This window comes from Ostrea edulis, chromosome 5 (genome assembly GCF_947568905.1).
Source record: "Ostrea edulis chromosome 5, xbOstEdul1.1, whole genome shotgun sequence".
NCBI classification, from domain to species: domain Eukaryota; kingdom Metazoa; phylum Mollusca; class Bivalvia; order Ostreida; family Ostreidae; genus Ostrea; species Ostrea edulis.
Window position 1 is genome coordinate 73,381,331 of NC_079168.1, and position 7,755 is coordinate 73,389,085.

Below are 7,755 nucleotides of genomic sequence, written 5' to 3' on the forward strand. Positions count from 1 at the left end.
AGAAATGTCGGACACCCCTCGCCCCCCTCCCCCCCCCCCCCCCCTCCCTCCCTTGCGGAACAAAAAGTTTTAAGACTTATTCAATTTATACGAGATTTTGAATAAAAATGATATTAAAGGTGGATACTTACATGTAGGCCAGTAATTGCATCATTCAAATTTATCGACACCAGCATATAATTTTTAAAAGTTATAAAAATGTTATAAAAAAGTTTAAAAGGTAGCTAGATTTGAAATTTAGACATAAGCCTATTCTCAGTTTATGGTCTTGGGGCTAGACAATCGCACCGTGACCAAACGTCATTTGGATACAACCAGTCCTACGCAGGATATAATCGTGTTTTTAACACAGAGTACAACCAACCCTTACGACAATTTACTATGGAGAGTGTAGATGTCCGTGAGGAGGGGTTATAAAGTGACCCATAGTTTTCTTTATATGGACAATTTTTAAGAATTATATAGCCTATCAAGTGACGCAATACATTTTGGTTCGAATGATATATAACATTCGGTCAGATCCCCTACCACTTCTTCAAACACTTCAACACAGTTAGGAAATTTCATGTGAATTGGTCTTTGTGGTTCGCTTTTTTCTTCTTCATATTTTTAGAAAAAGAAAACCCCACATAAAATTCAATTGCACCAGTGAAAAAAACATCATTACAAATGTATACCGTAAACGTCAGGAAGAAAACTTTGCGATTAAGACGTTTATTAACGATACTCAACGCTGGATACAATCATTCTATGAAAGTATAACGCTGGATACAACCATTCTAAGAAAGTATAACGTAGGATACAACCATTCCTAATACATTGACAATATGCAACGATGCATGGTTTTAAAATGTCTTTTGTGACGGCATCTGACGTTTTTGTTATGTTTTGATATTTGAATACTGAAATTCATTGTTTATTACAAGACATACGACGAGCATTATAATTGTTCCAAAGTGAAGCCTTAGGAAAACATCAAGAGGGTTTTCGTACTACATTCCATATCACCATTTCAATAGCATGTAAACTACAGGGGCCAAGGCCAAGCTCATTGTGTAATTGCTACAAAAATGAATTAATTCTTTTATCTTCTTACGTCTCCAATTGAGTGAAAAATGTTCGTGAGAGACGTTAAACAGTATCCAATCAATCAATCAATTCTTCTATCAGTGGGGCCCCGTTTGGATTCGGATTAGAATAGCTTCGCAGTACCCCTAGCTTGTCTTAAGAGACAACTAAATGGAACAGTCCTTTGGACGAGACCAGAAAAACCGAGGCCCCGTGTCACACCAGGTGTGGCACGATAAAGATCCCTTCTTGCTCAAAGGCCGTGAGCATAATTTAATGCTTAAATTTTGATGTCTCTCATTGGCAATGGTGATCACAGGCACCTGAAGTGTGGATAGCTTGTATAGATCTTATGTACATCCCCCCTTCAAGAGTGAAATTATTGTTATACAAAACAAATAATTTATCCAAAATATGTTATTTCCCCACTGATCACCCTCATAGATCGTTCTGATAGTCAGGTTCTACCTTCTGTAAGCTTTTGAGATGACCACTTGTGAGATACTAATAATAGTATCTCACAAGTGGTCATCTCAAACGACTTATGAGGGTGATCGGTGGGGATGTAACATATTTTGGATAAATTATTGGTTCTGTAACTTTTGTATAAAAATAATTTCACCCTAGAAGGGGGTATGTACATACGATCTATAAGCTAGCTATCCATACTCCAGGTGACTGATTGTGACGTCTCCATATGAGTGAACAATTCTTATGTGGAATGTTGAACAATATACAATCAATTCATCAGTAGGTTGATTGTCATCGTTGATTGTTTTACGTCATGTCGAGAATTTTCCCCTCATACTGCGATGTCACCAGCTGTAGGTGAAGTACCAACAATTTAGATCTATGTTTAGCGCACAGGGCCGTAGCAGTGAAGGTTCTTTATCGTGCTAACGCTTCCCGTGGGGATCCGGGTTAGAAAACGTGTAGGTCCTCAGTACCTCTTGCTTGTCGTAAGATGGACTAAATGGGGCGGTCCTTCGAATGAGACCGCAACAAGAGTACCGCAAACGGTACAATATACGCCCGTCAGACAGTGAAATTCAACAAACGGTACAATATACGCCCGTCAGACAGTGAAACTCAACAAACGGTACAATATACGCCCGTCAGACAGTGACATTCAACAAACGGTACAATATACGCCCGTCAGACAGTGAAATTCAACCTGGAAGCATATTGTGCACTCTGAATTGATACAACACAAATTCTGAATAGAAAAGTCTTAAAAGTGGGCCATGGTGCACCAATCCATCTGACATGTGAACTAATTATGAATTAAATTTTCACTGATATTGTGTAAAAATGTTGGTGCAATATCTATTTATGATGATAAAAAGTCCAGGAAACCATTTGATCTACTTTTAGCCCTAAGGACTAAATAGTGACTAAATATTTCAATCTTTGACTAAATATGAGGGCAATATCTGTATCCGTAATGAAAAAAAGCTCAGAAAACCGTCTGACCTATTTTCAATCCAAAAGTAGGTTAAGGATGGACCAATCCTGCTGAAATGCAAACTGAACTTGTATTCCTCTGAGAGGAAGTCTTTGACTAAATATTAGGGCAATATCTGTATCCGTAATGAAAAAAAACCCCTGGAAAACCGTTTGACCCATCCCCCCCCCAAAGTAGATCAAGGATGGATCAATCCATCTGAAATGCAAACTGAACTTGTATTCCTTTGAGAGGAAGCCTTTGATTAAATATCAGCGCAATATCTGTATCCGTAATGAAAAAGAGCGCGGAAAACTGTTTGACCTATTTTTTCTCCAAAAAGTAGGTCAAGGATAGACCAATCCAGCTGAAATGCAAACTGAATTTGTATTCCTCTGAGAGGAAGCCTTTGACAAAATAGAAGGGCAATATCTGTATCCATGATGAAAACAAGTGGCCCATGGGCCATATTGCTCACCTGAGTCACCTTGGCCCATATCTGAAGACTTTCCATATATATTTGCATGTGAAACTTTAGTCCCTAATATGGCCCCAACCTACCCCTGGAGGCCATGATTTTTGTAAACTTGAATCTACACTATATCAGAAAGCTTTCATGTAAATGTCAACTTCTTTGGCCCAATGGTTCTTGAAAAGAAGATTTTTAAAGATTTTCCCTATATTTGTATGTAAATCTTTGATTTCCCCCTTGTGGCCCATCCTACCTCCGGGGGCCATGATTTGAACAAACTTAAATCTGCATTATGTCAGAAAGCTTTCATGTAAAAATCAGCTTTTCTGGCTCACTGGTTCTTGAGAATAAGATTTTAAAAGATTTCCCGTATACATTTGTATGTAAAACTTTGATCCCCCCTTGTGGCCCCATCCTACCCCCGGGGGCCATGATTTAAACAAACTTGAATCTGCACTATGTCAGAAAGCTTTCGTGTAAATTTCAGCTCTTCAAGCCCAGTGGTTCTTGAGAAGATTTTTAAATGACCCCACCCTATTTTTTCATTTTTGTGATTATCTCCCCGTTGAAAGGGACATGGCCCTTCATTTGAACAAACTTGAAAGCCCTTCACCCAAGGATGCTTTTGGCCAAGTTTGGTTGAAATTGCCCCAGTGGTTCTGGAGAAGTCGAAAATGTAAAAAGTTTACAGACAGACGGACAGATGACAGACAATAGGCGATCAGAATAGTTCACTTGAGCTTTCAGCTCAGGTGAGTTAAAAAGCCTGGAAAACTGTTTGACCTAAAAAATTTTTACAAAAAGTAGGTCAAGGATGGACCAATCCACCTGAAATACAAACTGAAGTTGTATTCCTCTGAGAGGAAGCCTTTGACTAACTATCAGGGCAATATCTGTATCCGTAATGAAAAAAAAAAAGCCCGGAAAACTGTTTGACATATCCCCCCCCCCAAAGTAGGTCAAGGATGGACCAATCAATCTGAAATGCAAACTGAACTTGTATTCCTCTGAGAGAAATCTTGTGACTAAATATCAGGGCAATAACTGCATCCGTAATGAAAAAAGCCCGGAAAACTGTTTGACCTATTTTTAGCTCGAAAGTAGGTCAAGGATGGACCAATCCAGCTGAAATGCAAACTGAACTTGTATTCTTCCGAGAGGAAGCGTATGACTAAATAAAAGCCCGGAAAACTATTTGACCTACTTTTAGTCATAATGTAGGTCATGGACGGACGGACCAATCCAACTGAAATGTAAACTGAACTCGTATTTCTCTGAAAAGAAGCTTATGTGTAAATTTCAGGGCAATATCTGTATCTGTAACGAAAAACGTCCGGAAAACTGTAGGTCATACTTACAGCCCTAAAGTAGGTCAAGGATGGACCAATGAAGCTGAAATGCAAATTCTTGAGGGAGATATTGTGACCAATCAAAGTGGTACATGCATCCGTTACGGAAAAAAGTTCGGGAAAACATGACCCGGGACGGACGGACTGATGACCAGCCGGACAGCGCCATAACATAATACGGGACGTATAAAATGACGTATCTAACAGGGGTCGAAATTAGCGAGAAATACTCGCAAAATGCGAGTACATTTGAAAAATAGCGAGTAAAAATAATGGACACTCGAAAATCTTAGCGAGTGGTGATTTACAAACTATGATCGTATCGTATCCGTTTTATACGGTGATGCGCTATTCACTTTTCTCAAACTTGCACTCTGAATCATACAAACGCTTACATGAACGACCGATTTCAATAACCGTTTTTATCCGGATTTTTCTTTTATGATTTTTTAAGAAACTCGGAGTCAAACAAATGCTTTAGAGATTGGACATCGCATATCGACATGTGCCACGAGTCCTGTTCACCTATAGGGGTGATTAAATTGAATAATTCCAAGTTTGATGTTTTTGTTATTCATTTATCTACAAAAAATATCGGAATCTATGTTTTACCAAGTCTTCCGGTAGTTATTTTTATCAGAATCATGAGAATGTCATTGTCATATTGAGATCGGGTTGTAGTGACGACACGGGTGCATTTCTCACCGCGTAGACGATTATCAAAAAAGTCATAGGACTCGTGATCGTGCTGCTTATAAAACCATGAGTCCTGTATTCGCTTTAAAAATCACTAGGGACAACCCTGATGTGGCATGAAATTGGAAGACTGGATCTAGACCTGCGGTAAACAAGTCCTGGATTAGACTGTTAGAGGTGCGATAATCAAGAGACCTAGACATTGCACCATATGACTTACATAACTTAGTGTCTTGTCCAAACTCTACCTGTTGACCCACTAGGCTCAGTAATGATGGGGGAAATCATTGATTGAAAAAAATATATATAAAAAGAGCACTGCTTCATTATTTTCATTTTAGCTTGTATGTTTTCATTTTAGCCTGTGGATTTTTTACCCACAGGCTAAAATTAGCCTGTGGTAGAAAAAGTTAATTTCGACCCCTGATCTAATGACGGGCGTATAAAATCCGCGAGGTCCCGTGTCACAGCAGGTGTGACACGATAAAGATCCCTCCCTGCTCAAAGGCCGTAAGCGCCGAGTATAGGCCTAAATTTTACAGCCCTTCATCGGCAATGGTGACGTCTCCGTATGAGTGAAAGATTCTCGAGAGAGACGTTAAACAATATTTAATCAATCAATAGTGCCAACGCCTGTCGCAACACGGGACCTCCATTTTTAAGGACATATCCGAAAGACCTGTGGTTTTAACTTAACAATTCCGAGCGTTTGACGAAGGATTAATCACTGCCTATTTTAATGTCTTAGGCTTGACGCGGCCATGACACGAGCGGGCTCGAACTCACTACCTCCCTGCTATGGAGCGAACGCTCTACACTGAGCTACCACGACCGGTATCAGTAGGAAATCCCAGCGAGCATATTATATGTATGTAAAACATCATCGTCGCTAGCCACGGTTGCTGAGTCCGACCGGTATCAGTAGGAAATCCCAGCGAGCATATTATATGTATGTAAAACATCATCGTCGCTAGCCACGGTTGCTGAGTCCGACCGGTATCAGTAGGAAATCCCAGCGAGCATATTATATGTATGTAAAACATCATCGTCGCTAGCCACGGTTGCTGAGTCCGGTAGTACCTACCGTAACTACCCCAAACCGGAGACAATAGGCGTGACTTGCGACTATGGGAAAACATAAGTTCAATATTCACTAAGGTTAATGCTATTTGGTAAATGAGTAATATCTATCTCAAACTGAACAAGATTAGGTTAAATGGTCATCAAAAAATGACCTTAGGGTTACATCGATTGGATCTTGTTTAATGTCCCTCTCGAAAATTTCACTCATATGGAGACGTCACCAATACTGGTGAAGAGCTTCAAATTTAGGTCTATACTCGGCGATTACGACCATTGAGCAGGGAGGGTTCTTTAGCGTGTGACAGACACGAGACATGCGTTTTAAAGGTAATCTCCGAGGACCCGTTACATTCACACCTGATGCCGAGCGTTTGTCGATGGAACTGTTTTAACGACTTGAGTCTGTCGCAGCCGGGCTTCCACATGCGGGGCGAACGCTCTAACTCCAGACCACCGCGGCGGTTTGAAAAAAATTATCATAACTAATGTATCTATATACATGCATGTGTAAAGAATGAGGTGGTAACTTTATAGACAGCAAAATGTTGAAAAGAGATATATACATACATATGAAAATATGGCATGTCAAACGTTGCAATATTTGATCTTTTCCATTTGTATTGTATAATTTTCCATTTGTATTCTGTATTTTCCATTTGCATTGTATAATTTTTCATTTGCATTGTATAATTTCCATTTGTATTGTATAATTTTCCATTTGTATTCTATATTTTCCATTTGTATTGTATAATTTTCCATTTGTATTGTATAATTTTCCATTTGTATTCTATATTTTCCATTTTTATTATATATTTTTTTCGTTTGCATTGTATAATTTCCATTTGCATTGCAAAATCTTTCATTTGTATCGCATCCGAGGGATTGTTTATTTTGATTTGTTTCGAAGGATTTCATTAGTTTAGGTCCCACTTATATTTAGCCGTCACCAGCTGCAGGTGACGTACCACAAATAGACTTACTATGCTACATGTATGGGCACAGTGCCGTAACATTGGGGGTACTTTAACGTGTCAACGCCTGTCGATATTTACGTCTAAGGTTTGATGCAGCCATGACACGAGTAGAACTCGAACATGCAACTTCACGGTTACGAACCAAAGGGTATATCACTGAACTACCGCTATCGGTTCCATATAAGGACTAGTTGAACATACATGAAGCTACCAATGAGGAATCTTGCGCCTGGAGACCCCCTCCCCCCTCTCCCTTCACAAATATGATATTTTATATATAGATGTCGAAAAAAGCATGCATGTACGTTTTATTTTATCAGAAGGCACTTGTTCCAGGGGCGGATCCAGGAATTGCGGTTACGGGGGCGCCACTTTATGAGGCAGGGGGTCTGGGGGCCGCCTGGTAGGGGTCCAGGGGGCGAAGTCCCCGGAAGCTCCTGCATGGATTTTACAGATTTCATAGGGCTTGAAATAGTAAATTAGTGAAATTAGTAAAATGACGCAAATTTTAAGGGTTTCTGGAAAAATTAAGTTCTCTCAATAAAGTACTTCAAGAAATCAAAAGATTTTGTCATTTATTTCTCCGGGAATGGAAGAAATTATTGCTTCTTTTATTGTTTAATACATTTTTCTAAACAAGATACCAAGATTTACCTTAAATTTGGAAAT